Source organism: Balaenoptera physalus (genome assembly GCF_965194825.1).
Source record: "Balaenoptera physalus genome assembly, chromosome: 16".
Taxonomy (NCBI): domain Eukaryota; kingdom Metazoa; phylum Chordata; class Mammalia; order Artiodactyla; family Balaenopteridae; genus Balaenoptera; species Balaenoptera physalus.
Genome location: NC_138898.1, coordinates 62,543,816 through 62,568,659, shown reverse-complemented (window position 1 = coordinate 62,568,659; position 24,844 = coordinate 62,543,816). Strand labels below are relative to the sequence as shown.

Here is a 24,844-nt window from a genome sequence, read left to right as displayed (position 1 = left end):
CCAGTATGCTTGTTGCCCCCCTAGGGGCCTGGAAACTCCCCGAGGGTAGAGGTCCCCTCAGTCTTTCTCTTATTTATTGCTCTGTCCTGGGGACCTCTCTCTCTCTCTCTCCCCCTCTCCCTCTCCCTCCCTTCCCCCTCCTCCCTCCCTCCCTTCCCTCTCCTTCCTCCCTCCCTCCCTCCCTTCCTTCCTTCCTTCCTTCCTTTCCTTTTTTTTTTTGATTGAATGAACCACAATTCATGATGAGACTGGAGCAGTAGACCTGAGCCATGCCAGGGAGGGCTCCCTCAGCTTCCAACGTCCCCATGAATTTCCCCTGAGTTGGTTTGCTTTCTTTCTTTTTCTTAAAATTAATTAATTTATTTTTTGCTGCATTGGGTCTTTGTTGCTGTGTGCGGGCTACGCTTCATTGTGGTGCGCGGGCTTCTCATTGTGGTGGCCTCTCCTGTTGCGGAGCACTGGCTCTAGGCATGTGGGCTTAAGTAGCTGTGGCACTGGGGCTCTAGAGCGCAGGCTCAGTAGTTGTGGCGCACGGGCTTAGTTGCTCCACGGCATGTGGGACCTTCCTGGACCAGGGCTTGAACCCGTGTCCCCTGCATTGGCAGGCGGATTCTTTTTTTTTTTTTTTTTAAATTTTATTTATTTATGGCTGTGTTGGATCTTCGTTTCTGTGCCAGGGCTTTCTCCAGCTGTGGCAAGCAGGGGCCACTCTTCATTGCGGTGCGCGGGCCTCTCACTATCGCGGCCTCTCTCGTTGCGGAGCACAGGCTCCAGACGCGCAGGCTCAGTAATTGCGGCTCACGGGCTTAGTTGCTCCGCGGCATGTGGGATCTTCCCAGACCAGGGCTCGAACCCGTGTCCCCTGCATTGGCAGGCAGATTCTCAACCACTGCGCCACCAGGGAAGCCCGGCAGGCGGATTCTTAACCACTGCGCCACCAGGGAAGCCCTGCTTTCTTTTTGTAACTGAGAACACCCCAGGGAGAGTCAAGGACACAGGACCTGCAGAGATGAGGCTGGTTGCCTAGCGTCTCCATGGCCCTTCACCATGGCAGCCCACTCTGTACGCTGTTTCTGGTCTCATTAAAACCTGTTCTCCAGCAGGCTCTGTGTTTAGTATTTACTGACCGCCTACAGCATGCAAGCTGGTCAGTAAGTGTATTCAGGAGCCTCACTGCATGCCTTCTTGATCGGCTCCTGCCATCATCCCAGCTCTTGCAGTCTCATAGACGTGACTTTTTTTTTATCAGCACCTTTCTAACGAAGGTCTCAGCTTCGGAGATGCAGTAGCTGAAGTTCCATTTCATGTGCTTCTCCAGCCTCGAGGGCATTGGTTTTTATAAAGCTGCCTCCTTTCCTCTTATTCCTTAGTCCCCACACTTCTTCTCGGGATTGCTGAAGGGGAGGAAGAGCCCGTGATTGGCTCTGAGTTCCAGCTGCCTGGTAGCTGTGCCAGTGTTAATAGCATCTCTATTAGCATAATAGACTCCCCCAGCTGTTTGCTTTCTCGGGGATCTGCCTGAGCCATGCCAGCCACTTCTGAGCTTCCTTAATGAAGATATGACAGTGGGTGGCTGGAGACAGGAAGGTGGAGGAGAAGGGAGAAGGGGAGAGTCCCCTGGGTTATCTCCTTGTTACTCAATATTGTTGAATTGGATCCTCAACATTCCATCACGTGATGTTTGGATGCTGGGAGGGGAGTTAAATATAGAATTCCTCCTTTTGGCATTTCAGAAGGTTTATATAATGTCCTGTTTCTTTTGACAGTGGGGAGGAAGCGGAAAGGATGGTTTGGACGATGGGTCTGTGTCCGGAGCTCCATTCAAAGCAAAGGCTACTCAGCAGCCTGACCCATCTGCCTACTCAGGGAATGTTCTGTGAATCATGTTTGCAAAGATGCAGGTGTCCTTTTGAACCTAAGGATCTGCTTAGCTCAAAAATTCTATTAATTCTGTGATTCTACAAGTAGCCTTCACAGGAGTGGATGCTGAAAATAGATCAGCTGTGTGGCATGCCCTGAATTTGCCTGGGACTGATGTGATTTTTCCTTCAACTCTTCTCTGAACCAGGCTTGGAAATTCAGCTTGCTTTGTCATTTGGAGTCCCAGGGATCAGCATTCAAACCTTGCCTCCACCATGTCCCAGCTGTGTGGCTTTTCTGAGTTTCGTTTTCTCACCTTTAGCGTGTCCCCAAATCTGTGCCTCCTTCTACCTTTTTCCTATCTTAGTAAATGACCCCACTTTCCATTTAGCTGTTCAAACTACAAACCTAGGAGTCATCTTTGATTTCTCTCTTTCTCTTAACTGCTATGTCCAAATCATCAGCAAGTGCCGCTAGCTCTGCCTTCAAAACGTAGCCATAAAATATTTCTCCATCTCCACCGTGACTCCCTATGTGAACCACTGTCAGTGGCAGCAACAACTTCCAAAGTGGTCTCTGTTTCCAGCCTTGATATCCTACAGTCAGTGCATGACCTAGCTGCCTGAGTGATTAAGAACGACAACAAAACCCATAAATCTAATCACATTCATCCTTACTAAAACCTTCCTACAGCTTTCCATTTTACCAAGAATTAAAATCAGTTTTTTGCCATGGCCTAAAAGGCTTGCCCTAATCTTCTGATCACATCTCAGACCAAATCCTGTTCTCCTTTTCTTTGGTCCCTTCTTTCTCTTCCTGGAGCAATCCTGAGCACCACCTCAGGACCTTTGCATTTGCTGTCCCCTCTGCCTGGGATTTTCTTCCCCCAGATCTTCCAATGGTTGGCTTCTTCTCATGATTCAAGTTTTATCTCCGTGTTGCTGCCTTTCACAGGCCTTTCACTCAAGTTCAGGTGGCCTCCATGCTCAACATTACTATATTGTCAGCTCTATTTTCTTCTGTAGCATAGGTCTATCTAAACATTATTTTGTTTATGTTTTATCTGACTCCTTCCATTGGGACACAATGTGTGTCTGTTCAGAGCAGGGAACTTACTAGTCTTGGTTACTCCTGTATCTTATATCCTAAGAAGAGAGTTGGTCACATAATGGGTGCTTAGTAAATATCTGTTAAATGAATGGATAAAGAGTGGCCATGGACGGAACACATACACACACACTTATATATGCTTTGAAAATGACATGGTAAGAAATGCTGTGTTACAAGCTGGGAGCCAGACTTTCCATAGCTCTCCAGTTGCCTTGGGCAGCCTTGATCATATTTATGCTCCCAAGAAACTTTTTCTGCCTCTCGTTGAATAAAAATTCTTTAACTTTTCAGCTACCTCATGGGCCTTTGCATCTGTTCTGCATCAGTTTCTTAACAGACCAGCTTGGCACATGGTGCTTTTTAGAGACATTTAGCATGTAAAGATATTTATAAAGAAGGAATTCTCTTCTATTTTTGCCCAGTCATCTGTCGGAGAGAGGGGGAGCAGCAAGCAGGCACTCATGATTCATTCTCCTCCCTGGAGGGCGCTGCCGTCTCCATCCTGGAGGGGTGGGACAGTGGAGAGGAGCGTGCCGCGTTCCACGCTGGTTTTAATGAATGAGGCGTCCACAGTGATGGCTTTGCCAGTCTTGACAGTCCATACATCGGGCCTGTCCTTTATGGTTCACATTTCCAGGTGAGTTCTTATCACAGCCACTGCCCTCAGAGTGTCTTTAAGAGAGAGGAACTGTGAGGTTGAGGGAGTACAGTCCACAAAACCACCCTCATATCTGGTATCAGTTGCAAATGTTGGGTTCCGCAAGACCACCCTCAGTGTCGATAATTCACTAGAAACTTACAGAACTCACTGGAAGCTGTAATATGGTTTATTACAGTGAAGGATGCAGACTAAAAGCGACCAAGGGAGGCACATAGGGCAGAGTCTGGGAAAGTTCCAAACGTGGAAACTTCCAGTTGTCTTCTTCCCGTGGAGTCATGGACGGTGCTACTTTCCCAGCAGGGATGTGTGACAACAGCGTGCAGTACTGGCAACCAGGGAAGCTTGCCAATCCTTGATGCTCCGAGTATTGGGGTCTATGGTTGACTGCCCACATGAGTGATTTCAGTCCCCAGTTGAGCTGATACATGTAACTCAAAGCCCCCACCATAAATCCCATTGTTAGACTATATCCAGTGTTAGTCAAGTCCCCTGTGCAAACAAAAACATTCCGAGGGCTTACTGAGAAGCCAAAGGAAAGCCCAGCCCTCTTTTGGGGAAAGGTTTAATTCTTCACTGTATAAGAGCTAAATACTCTTATACATACTTCTGGTATGGACCTTTGCAGATAGCGATGGGGCTAACCCTTTTCTTATTCTAACACTTGAAATGATCCATTGATTCCACAAATATGTACTGATTGTGAGCCATGAGCCTGGCTCTGTGCTCATTGCTGGGGATGCAGTGGTGAGAGACACAGTTCAAGCCTTCAAGGGCCGGGGAGACAGGTAAACAGGCAATTATACATAATTATACAATTGTGCTAGAAATGATACCAAGGGTTCTTGGTGGAGGGGTGCCTATTCCAGCCTGACTGCTGGTGAAGAGGGGGTGATGGTTAAGCTGAGATTGGAAAGATGATTAGAAGTTGGCCAACCTGGGTGGCATATGGAAGTGGGGAGGTGTTGTTTAGGTAGAGGAAGGTCACCTGCAAAAGGTATGGGGGTGAGAAAGCATATGCTGAGCATGAAGAGCTCCATGTTTCTTCAGATGCCACAGCTCACAGGTGATTCACATTGAGCGTGTGGTCAATAAACACCATCGAGGACCCCTCCGTTTTGTACCAGTGCAGTCAGGTTTTGATACGAAGTTTCTGTGAGGGATGCTTGGCACCTGTTGCTGTCAGGAAGTCTTTTCGACTAAAAGGAATGGAGGTGAATGAAAGGGGTTGAGTGGGGCGGACGAGTGTGAGCTTTGGTGTTTATAGTGACTGAGGGCATCTCCAAACCATCAAGAGACTGTCCTTTGTTTACGGTGACCTCAGCACTTCAGAGTGTGACTCAGAAGTTTCCCAAATCTGGTCACGGCCTCTACACAGGCAGAAAAAGAGTAGATTGGTGCCGAAGGTTTGGTTTATAAATGGTGTGGTTTATAAAAGCAAAGGATTTCTGAGACATTTTTGGGCACGTGAGCAGATGATTCACGGAGATTCTAGAAACCCTATTTCAAAGGCAGAGAATATTTTTGGCAGAATTAGATGGCTGCTTTGTGGTCCTTTCAGAGAATTCAAGAAATGCCATAAAAATTGATAGAAACCAGCCAGTGGGAGGGGAAAAAGTTGGCAATGTTTGACACAGGGTTAATATCGTTCATATAAAAAGATTACTTTCAAATTAAGAAAAAGGCAAATGCACCAGAAGAAAAACTGACCAGGAAAATTAGCAAGTGGTTAGAGGAGAAAAACACAAAGGTCAGTAAACCCCCGAGAAAATGTTGAAACCCACTAATAATACAAAATATTAAAAATAAAATAACCAAGACAATCAGAGAACCCAGAAGTGTTAAGAGAGACTCCAAATTACTTTTATAATTAAGGAAAGCAAAATCACAGGTAAGGAAGCAAAACAGGGCACTTGGAAGGGGCTTTCTCAGAGGCCTCCTACTTCATTTTAGTGGGAATCACGGGGCGGCAGGGGGAAGGGAGGCCTGGGCCCCTCCCTTCTGCGATTTGGCTGCTTCCTTGTCCGTATTTTGTCCTCACCCCGGCTCCCCTGCAGGGATGAATGTGTCAGACCTCCTCTGTTCTGAGTATGAGAGAACTCGCTGTTACCTAGTGAGCTGAGGACAGGGAAAGACTGGCCTCAAGCCTCCTCCTACCCCATCTCCTGCCCCCTCCTGCAGCATGCCTAGATTCCTGGCAGAGGAAGAAGGTACCCTCCCTCTCCTGTCCCTGGGTGTCTGAATCATCCCTGTAGTTGGTAAGGCATCTCTTTTGCTCTTGGCCACTCAGCCTTGTGTAGACAGACTTAGCTAAGCAGTTGGGGACCCGGGGACTCGGGGAGCCGTGCTTCCTTCTGGCTGCTCGTGGCATGGGGATTATAATTTAGCTCTCTTGCTTTGCTCTCGGCTTTCAGATTCACTGGAGGAGAATTTCTGCCTCTCCCTGTCCTGTCTTGGATTTGTGTAATTGAGGGAGGCTGCCGGGGGCAATTTCCATCTGGGATGTACTTATTCCTTAGGAGCGCAGAGCCCGAGGTGGAGGGACAGGCTGGGCAGTAGTGTGTTTACTCAGCACTGTCTCTGGAGGCTCTGACTTCTCCTAACAAGGGTTTGGGGTGTCTCTATCCAGTGCCTCCTGGTACTTGCAGATAAAGCCGCATGTTCTTTGCTTCCCCTGCACTTTTGGCAATGAATCCAAAAGGCTTTAAGAAATTCCACACTGGGGTGGTGTCCCCAGGGTCAAAGACCTTCAATCTCTAGTAGGAAGCAGAAGGCTTTCAGAAGTCAAGTCCTGACCCCATGGTCTCAAGCCACCGTGGGGCTTGATTCCCTCAGTGTTCAATCTAGGGTTTGTAGGACAGATGTGTGGCATCCCCTGTTTATTGGCATCCCATGGTCTTTGGAATGACATCCAGTATCCTCACTGCCAGGCCCTGCGTGATTTGGCTGCCACCTGCTTTTCTTGCCTTCATTTTCTACCATTCTCCTCCTCCTTGTTTCTAACCCCAGAGCCTTTTCACTCACGGTTCCCTCTGCCGAGAATGCTCTTCCACTGCTCTGCACCTGATTGCCTTTTTCTTTTCTTATCCTTCAAAACTCAGATTAAATATCTTTTTTCGGAGAGGCCTTCTGTGAAATCCTGTTAACTGCTCTCTTAGGAGCGTGCCCTTCAGGAGCCTTACACAGCTCTAACTTATATCTGTTCATTTATGTGATTCTATCTCCTCCATGAGGTGGGCACTCCTTGAGGGTGGGGCCTCTGTCTGGGTCACCACTGAATGTCTAGTAGAGCAGCTGACACATGGGCCAACTTCACAATATTGTGGGCCACATGGAAAAACCTGTTGCATCCAGTAACTTCAATCCCCTGTATCTAAGGCCACGGAAAAGCTCTGCACCCAAGCACTGAGCAGTCTTGTCCTCATTTATCATCCATTTCAGGTTAGCAAATAGCTTCTGTTCTCCTGGATGATCAAAGCATTATCCAGACTAAGTTGCCAGTTATGTTGGTTTCCTCTGCTGCTTGTCATTGTGTGTATGGAATTTTGATGGTAACATAATAACAGCTTCCATTTATCGAGTGCCTACTGCATGTGGGGCAAGCACTTTGCATACATTATCCCTGATCCACACAGCATCCCTGTACGGTAGGTTTTATTATCCCCATTTACAGGTGAGTAAATAGAAGCTGTCAGAGACGAATTTGCACACTGTGTTGCCTGATTCCAAAACCCACATTCTTTTTTCACCATACAACATGGCCTGGCTTTTGGAAAACATGCATACACAGCCCTTCTCAAACTATAATGGTAGAATGAGCTGACAAGACCTTACTTGTTAAAAAGACTAAGCTGGTAGTTTGCACTGTGAGGGTCAGAAACTTTCAATTTCATATCCTCTGTCTCTGGGGACTCTCCTGAGTTTCCTCTGGCCGGGAGGGAGGTGGACCCAAGGGACCTGTGAGAGGAAACCACAGCAGCAGGAGCTCACATCTTGGCTGTTTATTACGTGCCATGTGCTGTGCTCAGAGCCTTACACCTCCTGCTGCATTTAATCCTCATGGCAACTCTATTTTTGCTGTTATTTTGCATACCATTCTGCAAATGAGGAAACTGAGGCACAAGGAAAGTTAGAAAGGGTATATAGCAGAGACTGGCGATAAACCCAGGTAATATGACTTCAGAGCTTGAGGGCTCAACCACCACGTATCTACTAACTGGTTATGTAAAGCTTTCCCAGGCCCTCACTATTCAAGGTGTGGTCCGGGAACCAGCAGCTTCAGCATCCCCTGGGAGCTTGTTAGAAATACCAACGCTCAGGCCCCCACCCCGGACTGACTGGGTCAGAATCTACATTGTAACAAAGTCTCCCAGTGATTTGTGTCTGTGGTAAAGTTTGAGACATGCTGCTCCAGAAGCTGTGTGGTTGTGAAATAAGTGTGATATTCCCAAAGTCAAAAGCTGGAGATTTAGGGCATGTGGATTCTCAGAGACAACCTGCAGTTTCAATATCTTACAAATTATGGCATTAACGAGCCATTGCCTCCTTTGCTGGGGGGATGACTGATGACAAATTAATTTAGTACCTTCAACAAAAATAAAAGCAAATTGAGCTTACAAAGTTGATCCAGGGCTTTAAAAAAAATAATAAAAAGAGGTAGCTGCTGTCTGCAGGACACTATTGCCATAGTATTACATCTAAGTGACCAGGGAGCCCCTGAGCTAGGATGGCTGAAGGTATCCATATTGCAGGTGAAGTTTTGGCAAATAACATCTCTACAGATGGGGAAGGTAATGACCGCATTAGGTCTGCCTGTGACTCACACATCTGCAAATATGGTGAGGACAAAAGGGGCCTTTGATCCAAGAGAAACTGGCTCCATCTTATTGTGTTGGGGGAAATACTTTGATTTCCTTCTTTGATTCGAAACACTGGCATTGTGAGCTATATATATGTTTAATCATTGTCACTCACTGGGCAGTTATTCAGCTCTACTTCTTTATCTCACTGAGTCCTTGTAGATGTTCCCTTAGACAGCTGAATCCTTACAGACAAGGAGAGGTGGTTTTTTTTGGTTTTGTTTTAACCTTTCAGGATCTATAAACGCCCCAAGGGCCACAGGAAGCTTACGTGGGGTTTACCAATGATGTAAGTGGTTGTGTTCGAGTCAAAGGCTGAGCGGTAGTGTAGAAGATGATTGACGTCGTGTACCTCTGAGGCGCCTCATTTTCGGGGAGGGGATATGCTGCCCGTGCGTCGTCCACCTAGCAGCGGACCCCAAGAAAGCCGGCACCGTTTTCACCTTTGCTGTTTCCTTTCATCTCGCCAAGCTACATTTAGCAGGTTATTCATCTAATTCCTTTTAAAACATTTTTAATGCTCTTCATTTTTTTCTTTTGAGGGACAAAAAGAGCCTTTTAGGAAATAAGCATCAGGAAACTAATCAAAGCATAAACTTTCTGGGAGGAATCTGACAGCAGCATGTCTTTAATGACCTTCAAGAAGATCACATGCTCCAGGCAATTACAGGATCTGGGAGAAAATAGCTCCTTCTGAGTAGCCTAACCTGCTGCAGTGTTCCTGCACTTTGCAGCCGTCCCCTCCCACCCCCCTCTTATAGCTTCCTTACTAAGAGTCTCCTGAAAGAGATTTCACTTGGATTAATACTCCTCCAGCTTTAACAAACTGCCAAGGGGACAGCTGATGCTAAAAAGGGACCTTTTGCAGGGTGCCAAGGTTTCTTCTGAGCTTTTTGGCTCTGGCTACAGGAGGTGTATAACACATTCTGACTTGGGGCCAAGTATTATTAGGGGATTTTGCTGCTGAAGCTCTCGAGTATGGGTGCAGTTGGAAAAATAACATATTTGTCAATAGTTTACCCATTTCACAGCTGGTAGCGTCCAAAAGAAAGGGCATTGAATGAACTCCAGCTGGACTGGACTGAGGCTCGTCTAACATGAAGTTTTTCTGAAAAGGGTTTTCAGGAGCCTAGAAGCAACCTTTTACTTTATTTTAATTAAACCATGTTTCCCTCTTGTTTTTAGGGTTATGTGAGATGTTATGCACATTCTGCTTTTTTCACCTCTCTTTTTGCCTGACAGTGTTCCCATTATTTGAAATCTTTCATACTGAGTAAAATTCGCCAAGGCTGGTGTTGTATTCAAGTGTCGAAAGTTTCAGCATTTGCTCTCCCTCCTCTCCCAGGGAGAACAGGTTTCTCGTCATGTCTGCCTGTGTGCTTTGCTATGAGCCATAGTTTAGAGAGACCCCCACATTCCTGTGCAATGAAAGAAACAGCATAATGATTTCAACTCAGGCAGAGTGGCCTGGAAACCCCGCCAAGTGCGGCTGGACCCAGCTGTGACCGCGCTTGCGTTGGAAGCCTCTTGCATTGGTGATATAGCAATGGATGAGCTTCTGCCTTTGTGTTCCAGGGTTTCTTGAGAGCTGCCTGATTTCCAGAGTCACAGGGATCCCGAACGAGACGTGTGGGCCCTGCTGGATGCTGTTGTTGTGAGCGATTCCGGGGGAGGAAGCTATCTGTGGGGTAATCTGAATGTTATTCTGAAAAGCCCCATCTCCTTCCCCTTCACAGCTGCTGAGACTGAGGACCAAGAGTTGGGATCCTCTAAAAAAGTATTCCCAGACAAGGTGGGCGACCGTCCCTCAGCAGGGATGCAAGCCCATACAAGGGGCAAAATGATTAGGTGACCTCTTGGGGCCTTGGAGGTAGTTTCATCCTGCTGGTAGCTCAGTTTAACTCCACGGTTGTCATCACTTGGGACAAAGGGTAGGAGCATGTGAGAGAGAGTGTACCAGGGAGGCCAGTTGTCATGGTTGCCAGCTCATAGCCCCTGCTTCCTGAGACTCCGCCCCTTCTTCCTATGCAGGGCTGGTTGGACCAGGGTTTTGCACTAATTGAAGTGCAGTCAATCCACAGACTGTCTGATGACCCATGACTTTTGTGGCTGGGCTTGAAAAGAACTTGAGTGTGGGGTTTTGTGTTAGAAATCGGATAGGATTTTCCAGTTAGCCTAGTTGAGCTGAAGGGATGCGGCCAGAAGCTGATCAAGGGAAGTCTGTGGGTGGGGACAGTAGGGTGAAGACTCCAGAGGGAGGCAGAAATAAGAGACCATGGAGAGGGGGAGACAGAGACAGAGAGAGGATAAGAATACAGAGGTTTTCCAGTGGCAGTCTGCATGTGTCCTTACAAATAAACAGGTTTTTTTTTTTTTTCCTTGAACTAACTGGGATGGGTCTCTTTCTTTGGCAACCCAAAACACCTGCATAGGAAGAGGGAGGAAAAAAAAGAGAGATCATGGGTGTATCTCAGATAGGAGATCTGTTTTCCCATGTGTTTAAATGTGGAGTCTTTCTGGTCTGCTCACCTCCCACCCATCCACCCACCTACATACACACTCTCTCTCTCTCACTTAATGAATTAAAAAAGAGAGAACTTTAATCAGGAGGCAAAATTCTGAGACACATCCAGAAAATTAATGTTTCATGAATTAGGAAGCTGAGAAAAGTGTCCACTGGCATCAGGACCCAGCAGAGTTCAGTAAGAGGAGGCCAGAAAAAGCGATGAAGTGATTAATTGATCAAGTTGGGGAGGTGACCTCAGGTTACACCAGGGCTTTTCACCCTCAGTACTATGGACATTTTGAACAGGAAATTCTTCGTTGTGGGGGCTGTACTGTGTATTGTAGGAGGTTTTCCAGCATCTCTAGCCTCCACCCTCTATACGCCAGTAATAATCCCCGGTTGTGACACCAAAAATGTCTCCAGGCATTGCCAAATGTCCTCTGTGGTGAAATGGCCCCTAGCACTGGGTTAGTCAAAAAGAAAGCCTTCCTTCCTTCCTTGAACAAGTTATTTCCTTTCCTGTTAAATCTACTATTTGTGAAATGTGTGGAAGCTATAGAAATGAATAAAGCACAGACTCTGACTTGTAGGCATTAACAGATTCCTGGAAAATACTAATGAGAACAGCTTATCAAATAAAGCTGGAACATCCCTTCCTCTTGGTTTTGAAGAACAGCAAAGATATCCATTTGTGAGGAATGGGTGAAGCACATTCTAATTCAAAGTACGTAAAGATAATGGTAGAGGCTGTAATAAAAAAACCCCCAGAATTTCAGTGGTTTAACACAGTAAAAGTTCGTTTCTTGTTCATGTAACAGTCTTCCTGATTGGTGAACGGCTTTCCTCCACATGGTGATTCAGGGACCCAGGCTTCTGCCACATTGTGGCTCTTCCAATCCCCAAGATCTCACTGTCCTCTGTTACCAGTCAGCAGAAGAAAGACTAAGGAGAAGGCATGCCCTCTTCTTAAGAGCCTCGGCCTGGATATCACTTTATTTACGCTCACTTCCCATTGAAAATTAGACTCCTGATGGTTTCTGATCAGACGGAATGAATCGATATTGAATTGCTCATCTTGACTCAAACTCTGGGAAACTCTCCGGTCACGAAAATTCCCTAGGAGCCTGTCGGCGTAGAGTTCTTTCTTCAGCGTGGGGTCTTGCGCAGAGTCCTCCTCTGTGTGCAGTTTGAGCGGGAGCTGGGGTGAGAAGCCAGGTCTCTGTGTTCAGCAGTCTGTCTCTCTCTGCACTTCTTCTCTCCTCTACCAGGATTGGAGACATGGATGGTGCATAGTTAATTTCTCTATCCCCAGTACCTGGCACAGGGTTGGGCACATATAAAGCATTCAGTAAATGTCTGCAGAGGGCATGAAAGAATGAGCAGTATTGTTCACACCTTTAGAAGCACACATTCAAACAAGGTTTTACTCGTTAACCTGAAAATTACAACATATGTGCTCGTAAAACTGTATCCCCAGCTCTACGCTGATGTCAGGGCAGGACGAATTCCAAGTACTGCATTGGGGGTGATCATACTTTATTAGCCAGGGATCTAACTGTCAGAAGTCCAACTCAGAGAGCTTTAAGATAAAAAGAGATATTTATGTGATCATATAACTAAAACGTTCAGGGTATTTGGTCTGCAGCAGGGCTGAGTACAGATGCTCAACGATGTGATCAGGAACCTCTTTTTCTCAGTTTCTTGGTTGCGCTTTCCTCTATGTCAGACATTCTTTGGCGGACACTCTTCCAAGTGATGGCAAAGATGTCACCGGCAGGGGCAGACATTCATCCTTCAGCTGAGCCACCTCAGGGGGAAGGGCTCCAGAGAATGTCCCAGGGTTGAGTTTCATTGGCCAGTCTGGTGTCATGTGCACATCCTTGCACCAGTCACCATAGCCTGCCTCTCATTGGCTGGACCAGGTCACATGTGCATTGATGGAACGAGGGGTTCCCAATGCACATGGATTGAGAGGTAGAGAGGGACAGTTCTTTAGGGAAACCTGGAAAGCTGTTGCAAAAAGCTTTGTAATCCCTGGAAAGTAGTGCTGGATGGGCAGAGATACCCGATGTCCACTCTATTTCCAGTCCTCTTATACAGTGGAACCCTATGTTTTGCACCTCACACTCTTGAACATTCTTCTGGCAATTGTATCTGATTAACCTCTTTTAAGTCCCTTCCTGCTGTGGCCCCTGAGCTTCTTGTGGAGATTTCCCCCAGTTCAGAAGTGGAGCATATGGCTCAGGCCTGGGCCACTGGGGTGATTATATTCCCCTGGTCACAGTGAATAGTTCAGGGATGGTTAAGTGGCCCAGGAATAGCCGATGAGATGAAATCAGAGTTTAGCTCAAACTTGAGTGAAAGAGATCCTTTTTTCAAAATTAACTTCTTATTATAAAAACTTTCCAGCATACACAAAAATAGAGGTAACAGTGTAATAATACACAGAGGAAACTCATGTATCCACCACCCAGCTTCAGCATTTATTAACTTATGGACAATCTTGATTTATTATATCACCAACCACAGTGGATTATTTTGGAGCAGATTCTCAACATTGTATCATTTCATCTATATATTTTTCAGTATGTATCTCTAAAGGTAAGTGCTCTTGGGGAAAAAGATGGTATTTCCAATTAATAAGGGAATCTAAAAAGATGTAGGGAATGAAGTTACTGTCGCCATCTTCCTTCCACTTTGAGGCAGTGACTGGAGCCAACCAGAAGATGGCAGAGTAGAAAGAAGGAGAGCACCTAAGTCCTGATGACAGATTTTGGGCCCTGAATTCAGCTGTGCACGAAGTCAGCTTTACCACTGTTTTTTTTCAGTTGGGTGAGCCAGAATATCCCTTTTAGCTGTGTTGTTGGTGCCCTGCCCATGACGTCTTGGCCCACCCTGAGGGTCATATGAAGCTTAGGTGGACAGTTCCCAAAACAATGATGGCTCCTTACCGTGAGCATGGGTACCTCTGTGCCTAAGGGCTTTCTCTGGCCATAGGATTGTGCTTGGCTCCTGCATATGGCAGACCAGAAGTGGAAGGGACTAAATGCTCCCCAGAGCCACCCTCAACCATGGGGAGCAGAAGGTGGTGTATAGATATCTTGGCTTCCTCATGGCTCAAGGAGACAATACTGAGGCATGTTCTCCACTGAGTGTCAGAAGGTCCCCTGTGGGACTGAGTCCCAGTTGCCCCAGCAGTAACCCTCTCATTAATGCACCTGTGTTGGCTTCCTTCCCCTTCCTGTCTTACTTTCCTACTACATCACCTGTGGTCACCTCCCAACTAAACCACATTCCCATGATTTCTCATCTCAGGGTCTGCTTTAGAGAAAACCTAAACGGAGACAGTCCCCTTTCCTCCAGTCACTCTCAAAAAAGGCAAAAAAGAGTCCTAAGTATTTATGCCCCATGTTTCCCACCCTCAATATTTGCTTGGAATATGAAATAATGGATACTTTTGGGAAACTGTGTCTCCCCTCAATGCCCATGGCCCAATATTAACACAAGACGTTTCCAGTCTTAGGATCCAGTTGCAGAAGTCAGGCCTCAGGAATACCAGGTATGCAGTGAATTTCACCTGCAGCATAATAAAATCAAGGTGCTGTTGACCTGGGCACAACTGCCAGACTATGGTAATTAATATGGATACCCCAGCAGCTTTGCCTGATGGTTCAGATGATGATTTACAGGGGGAGCTGGTCCCTGGGTGTGCATGTGGCAGGATGCTCTGTTTATCCTCCTTAAGATAGATTTCTGGCATTTTTGATGGGGGAACACAAAGAAGAGCTACTGTCTCTGTGAGACATTTTCAAGTGTCTTTCGTACTACCTACAAATTAAAACACATATACAAACAAATACTAAGTTGGTGATAAAACAAGTAGCTTCAATAAAGAGACTTGGCAGGGTTTCTGGAGACCAGTTGTCTAGCATCTTGAACCTATAAGGAAATCACAAAGTAAGCTGAGAAAAAAAAAATCTTAGATCATCCAAACAACAGTCTCAAAGTCTATGTGCTTTATTCAAAGGAAAATCCTCTTAGACTCTCACTCAGGGCTGGGTTACCCTTCCTTTGCACACAATTCCGACAGAGGATTGGAAGCCCCACATTTGAAGCAGAAGGGAACATCAATAGTAGGGGCTGCAAACTCAAAAAATTAAAGGAACCAGCTGAGAATTATAAATAAGTGAAAAAAGGCAAGTGAACTGATTAACGCTACCTGGAAATGTGGGTCCATTGTTGTCAGCTTGTCCAATTTTTCAGGGAAAACTGGAAATTGGGATTTTTTAAATGAAAATAACCCCCTTACTTTTATATAAGAAGTATTTAAACAAAAAAGTTTTAAAAACAATGTGCAGGTTTGATGCATGGGCGGGGCGGGGGCTGACTTTGCCCCATCAAATGAAGCATGAATTCTCCATTTTGCCACTGTTGCTTCTTCTTGGCTCCTGTAGGACACTTTAATTTGTGATTCCTGGGTGAGATCACTAGAGCTTTGAGCACAGGGTCTAGATTAGGCTTTGGAAATACTTGTTGGAGGAATCAGTGGATGCATAACTGTTTGCAGAAGTCATTCTTATTTTGGTTGAGTGGGCAGTGTTCTTAACTTCCCAAGACAAACTAGCTGTGGACATCCTGGGATCCATGTGGCAGGTGCCTGGGGACTGCTGGGGACACAGGATACATCTTCCTCCTCCCTCTCCCGTGTTTACACAATTGGCTTTCAAAGGTCATGATTCCTCTGTGGGCGATGGGCCGGCAGCCTCCGCTCTCTGCTTGGCTTGATTTGGTTCATTTCATCCAGGCTGGAACCTCCACGTCTGGAGTTTTCTCGGCTTTGCACAGCCATACCCCATTGGGCAAATGGAAAACAACCCCTTCAACTCTCTCTCAAGTAGCCAAGCAGTTCCCCTGTGGGGCTTTCCTGAGAGCGTATTTCAGCATCGGCATTGCAGAGCACAGTCCCATGAAGTCCTGGGGTGTAGTTTGATGATTGAACTAATTCTCCTTCTTAAGGTGTTCTTCATTCTTCAAGACTGTTCTCTTCAAGGTCATGAGATGGTCTTTTAAAAATGTAAAAATAGGGACTTCCCTGGTGGCCAAGTGGTTAAGAATCCGCCTGCAAATGCAGGGGATACGGGTTCGAGCCATGGTCTGGGAAGATCCCACATGCCGCGGAGCAACTAAGCCCGTGTGCCATAACTACTGAGCCTGCGCTGTAGAGCCCGTGAGCCACAACTACTGAAGCCTGTGCACCTAGAGCCCGTGCTCTGCAATGAGAAGCCACAGCAAGGAGAAGCCTGCGCACCACAACGAAGGGTAGCCCCTGCTCGCCACAGCTAGAGAAAGCCCGTGTGCACAGCAAAGAAGACCCAACACAGCCAAAAATAAATAAATGAATAAATAAATAAAACCCCAAAAAACGAATCTTCTTTTAAAAAAAAAATTTGAAAATAATCTTTGTTGTATTTATTTTTATCTGATCCCAAGACTGTTATATGCCCATTGTTTTGGGAATATAGAATAACATTAAAATTATCAATAATCTTGTCACATGTATTAAACACAAAAGTATTTTTCCTTCAGTTTTCTTCTATGTATGTGTACATTTGTGTGTGTATATATGTGCTTTAGTCTCTTCAACCTGCTATGACAGAAATACCATAAACTGCCTGACTTATAAACAACAAACATTTTACTTCTCACAGTTCTGGAGGCTGGGAAGTCCAAGATCATAGCACCGGTAGATCTGGTGTCTCCTGAGGTCAAGCCTCCTTATTCATGGTGCTGTATTCCCTGTGTCCTCACAAGGCAGAACCGGGAAGGTTCTCTCTGGGATCTCTTGTATAAGGGCACTAATCCCATTCATGAGGGCTCCACCCTTATGACCTAATCACCTGCCAAAGGCCCCACCTCCTAATACCATCACCTTGTGTGTTAGGTTTTCAACATATGAATTCTGGGGGGACAGAAACATTCAGTCCATAGCAGTGTGTATATGTATGTATGCGTGTGTGTGTGTTTATGTACACACATACAGAAACATATAAATATCAATAAATGTATATTGATAATTGAGAAAAATTTAAACATGAAGTTCGTGTCTGCTTTTTTTTTTTTTTATCAAATTCTCTGTAAGCATCATTTTTAATGCCTTAATATGATCATATCATCATGGTGCTTATTTAACTACTTATCCAATGTTGGATATTTTGGTTGTTTTCATGGAAAGTTTTACTAATATAAATAACATGGTGATAAACATCTTTGTGCATAAATTTTTATATTTCTCATGATTTTCTCAGCATAGGTTCCTCTTTGAAACAATTAAACTCACCTCTTGAGAGCCCCCAAACTGGCTAATGTCCAGTAAATTTAATTAATTCTTTTAAGAGCTGAAGGAAGAGTACTCTTATTTCCACTTAATTGGTCAAGCCAGTAAACTAGCTTTTCTTGATTTCTTTCTGGATTAAAAGGTTAAGAAAGTTACTGTAACATACAAACCCTCAAATATCAGGGACTTAATGCAGTAGAAATTTATTTCTTACTCACCTGAAGTGTAATGTGGATGTTTGTGTTCAGAGGGCAGTTTTTTGCCAAGTGGCAATTTAGGCGTTTGGTTTCTTTTATCTTCTGGCTCTGCCATCTTCAATATGTGGACTCTAAGGCCACTGGGCACATCTGTATTGAGCTATAGAAGGGGAGGAGCCTAGGAGATTTTGTATGGACCATGTGTGCCTCAGAAGAAAATGGAGTGGGTTTTGTGATCACGTATCCAGACCCTGCTACATAATTTCACCTTACCTCATACATCTAGTCCCTCAGCAAATCCTGTTGGTTTTGTCTTCAAAATATTCATTGACTTATCCACCTCAGCCTACATTCATGGGATTAAGCCACTTGGTTATGATGCATTGCCTTTTGACATATTTTTAGATTTGATCTGCTAATATTTTACAGGGCATTTTTGCATCTATGTTCATGAAGGATATTGGTTTATAGTTTTCTTTTCTTATGATGGCTTTGCCTGGCTTTGGAATTAGGGTAATACTAGCCTCATAAAATGAGTTGGGAAATGTTCTCTCCTGGTTTATGAAATAATTTGTATAGGATTGGGTTTTTTTTTTTCCCCTTAAATGTTTGATAGAATTCACCAGGGAAGGCATCTGGGATTGAGGTTTTCTTTGTGGGAAGGTTTTAAATTATAAATTCAATTTCTTTAACTGATACAGGGCTGTTCAGGTTTTCTATTCTATTATTTTTGGTAATTTGTGTCTTTGATATCATGATTTATGATGAGAAATATATAATTGGTCTTCCACTTTCTGGCATAGTGCTCATAAAACCCTTGGAATTTCCTAAATGTTGAGAGTGATAAAGGTATCTTTTGTTATGTTAATGAGGTGACTTTTGGAAAGCACTTAAGAATAGGCTGGTTGCCAGTGGAGCCAACCATGTGATTAGAGGGTTGGAACTTTCTGTCTCATCTCCAGACCTCCAGGAAGGGGAGAGGGGCTAGAGGTTGAATCAGTTGCCAATGGCCAGTGATTTAATCAATTTTGCCTATGTAATGAAACCTCTATAAAAATATCAAAAGGATGGGGTTTAGAGAGCTTCTGCATGGAGATTCGGGGAGAGTGGTGTGTTTGGAGAGGGCATGGAAGCTCTGTACTCCTTCTCCATACATTGCCTTGTGCATGTCTTCCATCTGACTGTTCCTGAATTATCTGCTTTGTAATAAACTGGTAATCTAGTAAGTGAAATGTTTCTGTGTGTTCTATAAACAGGTCTAGGAAATTAATCGAACCTGAGGAGAGGGGTGGTCATGGGAACCTCTGATTTATAGCCAGTCTGTCAGAAGTACAGGTAACAACCTGGGCTTGTAACTGGTGTCTGAAGGTGGGGGTGGGGGCAGTCTTGTGAGACTGGACCCTTTATCCATGGAATCTGATGGTACCTTTGGGTAGATAATATCAGAATTGAATTGAACTGAGTTGAAACCCTCCTGGCGTATGAGAATTGCTTGTTGGAGTAGCAGGCTTCCCCCCATTGAAACTGGTCTCAAAACACCAAAGAGTGTCTTTCAAGGAATTTGTCCATTTCATCTATGTTATCAAAATATTCTAAGTGGTGCATTATATTCCTTTATTATTTTTTAATATCTGAAAGGTCTGTAGTGATGCCCTCTATTTTATTTCTGCTATTGTCTCCTCTCTTTCTTGACCAATCTGTCTAAATTTATCAGTTTTACTGATATTGTTTTCAAAGAGCCATCTTTCGGTTTTATTGTTTTTTCTCTATTATTTTTCAGGAAGTTCTCAGCCTAAATGTCTTCTCAGGAGTTTGTTTCCGTTCTAGCTAAAGTGGCTTCCCCTATCTCTTGCCCCCCATTATTTATTTTCTATTTCAGGCACACATGTAATTATTTTATTTATTATTTGCTGATTATTTGTCACGTGCCTTCTTTGCTGTTATATAATTTTCAGATATTGGTGATCAGTAATTGGTCTACCTAATATGCTAACATGCTTTGGGAATTTCCAAGAAGGACACATATGGCAGTTTCCAATGTTGGATAGTACTATCTATAGTGGTTAAGAGGGCAGGCTCTAGAGTTGGCCAGTCTGAACTTGAATCCTGGCTCCACCATTCACTAGATGTGCGACCCTGGACAATTTTGTCAACCTCTTTGGGCCTCAGTTTTTGCATTTGTAGAATGGAAATGTAATGGTGCTTATCTTATCTCACAGTTAAAATGTGTAAAGTGTTCGGCACAGTGCCTGGTACCCAGTAAGAGCTTAATAAATGCAAGCTGCCTTTTTTTAGTTCTTTGAGAAGCATCTTGCATAATAAAATTCTGTGGAGAACATTTTGGAAAACCAATTTATGCACTGGATGTTCACGATTTTGACATAAATGGCATGGGATCATCTGAACCATTGCTGCTAAGAGCTTGTGACTGAGGGAGCCTGGATGAACACCCAGAACATGCCAACTTGAGGTGCGTTGGGGCTCTCACGTGATTCCCCTGACAAGCCACAGGTATTTATTCCCAGCTTACAGGATGCTGATGCCAAGGAGTCCACGCTACGATGAGGGTCACAAGTATCGTGAATCACAAAACCCTCTCTCAAATGAATGCTGATTCCTTTAGAGATGAGGGCTGTGTGTGCAGTGGCTGAGGGTCCCAGCTCTGTGATCTGGAGGCCTGGGTTTGATTTCTGGCTCTCCCACTTGGCAACTGTGTGACAGTGGACAGGTTGGATGAGGCATGCATGAGAATGACCTAGCCCAGGGTGTGTCTCTTGCAGGTGGAGCGCTCCCTGAAACTCTAGTATTATCCCCAAGGACATCAGCTCTTCCCACCAGGAGGATGTTACCATGGCAGGCACTTTGCGTGTTCTGTTCACCTGTATCCTCACCACCTAGGCCAGTGTGGTCAGATAGCAGGCAGTTCAAAATACTTGTGAAATCGATTCTTCTTCTTCTTGTTTATTAAATCTGTGCCTCTGACTTCAGTGCCCTGAAGCGCAGCAGGAAAACAATACCCTCAATAATCTAGCCCTTGGTTATCTCAGCTGGCACCTGCTCATCTCACATGAGCTGCTAATTTTCCTCTCAGGAATCTTCTGGACTGCCAGGATCCCCGGGGAGGGACAAGACTTTCAGGGATCTTCTGAACCCCGGAGAAAATAACAGTTCTTGTTCACAGACGCATGCCACCTTCCTTTGGCTCTGGTTTGCACATTCCAGAGATGGTGCTGGGCTGCTGGCTAAGCTGGGCTGGCAGGAGTGTGGGCATTTAGTCAAAGGCTACAGGACACAGGCAGACGCAGCAGGACCCCATGAGTACTCCCCGTGCAGCACCCTGCAGTGAATTTAAAGTTGGCTCCTGGTAGTTTCCATACCAGAGTTGCATGAAAGAGGTTGTATGGGTCATGTTCTCGGGGGCTGCTGTCGTCGTTTATGCCCCTTGGTTTCCTTTGGTGCAAGCAGATCCACCTTTCTTTTCTTCTCCATCTTCTGACATGAACTTGTCCTGTTATGTACTGATGAAGCAGGGGATAGTCAAGGCCATAGGCTCGTGCTGAGATTTCCTGCCTGGCTCTTCCCAATACAGAGAGAACTTCCCTCTGTGTGGTTAGGATTGAAGTACACAGGCTTGTACTTCAACATCCCTTCAATAAGAAAGTCTGGTCCCCACCTCCTGCCACCCCACATCATGCTCGCTAGCTTCTCAAAGTCCCTTTAGGGGTAGACTTTTCTGAGTTCGAAGCCAACTGACCTGTTTTCAAATCTCCACATGTCCATTTGTGAATGTTATGTTTTTAGTCCTGTTCCTTTGTCTTAATTTCTTTACCTGAAAATGGAAATGAAGGCAATGTCTACCTTGGGAGGTTCCGAGGAGGAAAGAGTGATGCACAGGTTTAGCTCTCCATACACGGCCCATCTTTCCTACCTTCTTCCTCTCCCCTCAGGAGTGCCCCCATCTCCCACTCTGCCCGTTGCATTGCTGTTCACAAGAGGATTTTGCATTCCGCTTCATTCTCCTTCTTTCTCCGGAAGTGAAGGAGCTAACTTCCCAACATTTCTTGGAATGCCCTTTTACTTTGTTAAAAAATTCCATTTCTTCCTGTGCCTTCACATTTGTTCATCTAACAAACATCATCTGAGCACCTTTTTTTTTTTTTTACATTTTATTCATTATTTTTGGCTGCGTTGGGTCTTCCTTACTGCACGCGGGCTTTCTCTAGTTGGTGGTGAGCGGGGGCTACTCTTCAGTGCAGTACGTGGGCTTCTCATTGTGATGGCTTCTCTTGTTGCAGAGCATGGGCTCTAGGCATGCAGGCTTCAGTAGTTGTGGCGCGTGGGCTCAGTAGTAGTGGCACATGGGCTTAGTTGCTCGGCAGCATGTGGGATCTTCCCGGACCAGGGATGAAACCCAAGTCCCCTGCATTGGCAGGCGGATTCTTAACCGCTGTGCCACCAGGGAAGTCCCCATCTGAGTACCTTTTAGGTGTCGGGCTACTTCCAGGCACCAGGAATTCAGAGACAAACTAGTCATGCTCCCTGCCCTCAAGGAACTTAGCATCAGCCACAGAGCAGGAGGCTATAGCAATGCCATGTGTGATGGTGGGGTCAGCATGGTGGTGTTAAGGTGCTGGTATTTGGAGGTTTTTTCTTATTTTTAAATAAAAATTATTTTAACTGGAAAAAAATTTTTTTAACTAAAAATTAAAAAAAAAACTTTAAAAAAGTTTTAAAAAGCCCCCAAATCAAAAAAACCTCTTCCACTAATTTCTTTCCCTACAGTGTTCATCATCTTGCATATTTCAGATGGGGATTTATGCATGCCTCATTTTATCTATGCTGTCTAGAGAGCTTGGGGGTACAAGTCTTTTTCCATACATAATTCTATATATAATAGGTGCCAGAAATTTTAACATAATGGCTGGTTATTTTGCTTTATTTATTTAGAATGTCATAAGGAATTCCTATGTCCTTAAAATTATTTATGTTTATAATGGCTGCCAAATGCTCTATCATATAACTTGTTTCACATGCATCTAAACCCTCCCATGGTGATTTTCAAACGTGGTTTCCTTATGTTTGTATATTTTTAATATCTCTATTAATGTTGGGTCAGCTGGTCTTAGTGCCCAGGCTTGAAAGCTCTCCTGGCCGTGATATGACCTTTAGATTTCCCCTCTCATTTTTCTGTGTCTGCAGAAAGACAGAGTACAAACTGTTAACTTTGGAGGTTTTTGGCAGCTTCACTAAAGGGCAAGGCTTTTTTTCTCTGGGGAATTGGCTTCAAGCTTTAACTGCCGTCGTCAGCATCGTTGGGTAAAGACCCTTAGGCCTTCTGTCGGAGTTTCAGAACTTTCTCACTTCCACTAAACTCCTTCTCTGGGCTTCCATCCATGGAAAAGATTCAGGATGAACTCTGGCTCCTCTGGGACCACGACTACAGGCACCAGACCCAGAGCAGCACTGCCTTAATCTTGGCAGAGAAGACCAAAGGCTTTTTTGGCAACTAATTAAAAGTTTACTTTAGGCTTCTTTTATTTTATGCCTCTTCTGTGCCCCGTTGACACTTAGCAGGTGCCTCTGTTATATCGTTTATCACATTGTATTGTCTTTTTATTTTATCTTATTTTGGCTTGCTCATCAGTCTTACTTACAGACTCTGATCTCATGAAGGATGCGGAAATCTGATCCGTTTCTCTTCCTGGCACCTAGTGGAGTACCTGAATATACAGTGCTGTCTAAAATGTTGACTTGATTGGAACCCAGGGATCACTGTATTGATTTTTAAGGCTGGGCATTTATTTATTTATGGGTAGTCCTTGCACTTTTCCACTAGGGAATCAGGACTCAGTGTAGAAACTTGGCATTGTCATGTGGGTGCCCCAAAGAATCCAGTAATTGGAAAAATATATATATATCACCATTCCTCCTTACAGCTTGGTAAAATCACACTCATGTATGCTCCCCAAACAAAGGAATGCATTTAACCAAATGGAAAGCCAGTGGCAGAGCAGAATTAATGTAACTTACATATTTATTATTTAATTATTTCATCAAATCATTTATTCCGGTAGTTTTTTATTGGATTCCCACGAACTTTGGGGATACAAAGTTGAAAAGACTTTGTTCTCATCCTTATGCAGTGCTCACATCTGAAATTCTTTTAGCAAATATTTATTGAGTATCTATTGCTGTTTGAGGTGCTGGAGCTACATCAGTAAACAAAACAGACAAAACTATTGAGTCTCATCCACAATGGGAGTACAGAATGATGAAGGCATGAGTGGTATTGTCATGCCAGGTACTTGGCAAATGAACAAAACAAAACACAAGTTCTACAACAAAAGTCCAAACAAACATTGTGTTGTGGGTTCTCTTCCCACTTTGCCCTTCCTTGTATTTTCCTTCTTACCCATCTCTTATTCTCTTTCTTTCTGGGGATTGGAAGAGGATGAGGAAAGAGAATTTCTTTAGGAGCTCTGAAAAATGAATGTTATATTTGGTGAGATTCCTTTGAGAGTCTAAAGTTGAAATATAAATAGTTCACACCATGTCTCAATCACTAATCAAGGCTGTGTCTGTCTATATACTTAAGCTGGTTAAAAGGAAAAGTTTAAACTCAAACTTCCTTACCCAGTTTTTGTACTCCAGCAGAACCATTTTTTTTCCTTCCAGTTTTATTGAGATATAATTGAGATATACAGCATTATGTAAGTTTAAGGTGTTCAGAATAATGATATGATTTACATATATTTTGAAGTGATTATCACAATAAGTTGAGTGAACATCCATCATTTCATATAGATACAAAATTAAAGAAATAGGAAAAAAATTTTTCTTTTCTTGTGATGAGAACTCTTAGAATTTACTCTCTTAGTAACTTTTATATATAACATACAGCAGTGTTAATTATTTATCATGTACATTACATCCCTAGTAGTTATTTATAAGTGGAAGTTTGTACCTTTTCCAGCAGAACCATTTTTGATGGAATTCAATCACACTTTTTTTCCTTGTCAACATCTGCCATGTATGGCTGTCAAAATACAGCCATATCTGTATTTTCTGACTTTGCACCCCTAGTTATCCTTTTATTGATCACCTGTTTTGTACAGTGCAGGGTGCTAGCAATGAGGGATGTGTAGGAATGCAAGACAGGTATAGTCTCAGGCTTTATTAACTTACAGTCTCATTGGACAAAAACACCAAATAATGAGTGAGGCATCAAATTATATAATTATAATTGCCAAAATTGCAATGACTGCTAATTAGAGGCTGCTATCAGAGGGGCCCTCAGGGTGGGGGCGGTGCTCAAGGAAG

General features: G+C 44.3%; 1 protein-coding gene and 1 long non-coding RNA gene across 2 annotated transcripts in view; both read left to right on the top strand.

Annotated features, from left to right (window-relative positions):
* The window catches only part of GRIN2A (glutamate ionotropic receptor NMDA type subunit 2A), a 390,901-nt gene that overhangs the window by 43,949 nt on the left and 322,108 nt on the right, over window positions 1-24,844 (top strand). The gene's annotated exons all lie outside the window — the stretch shown is intronic.
* The window catches only part of LOC309646324, a 41,909-nt gene continuing 17,717 nt past the window's right edge, over window positions 653-24,844 (top strand). The window contains exon 1 of the long non-coding RNA XR_014255290.1: window positions 653-24,844. This is a non-coding gene — a long non-coding RNA (uncharacterized lncRNA).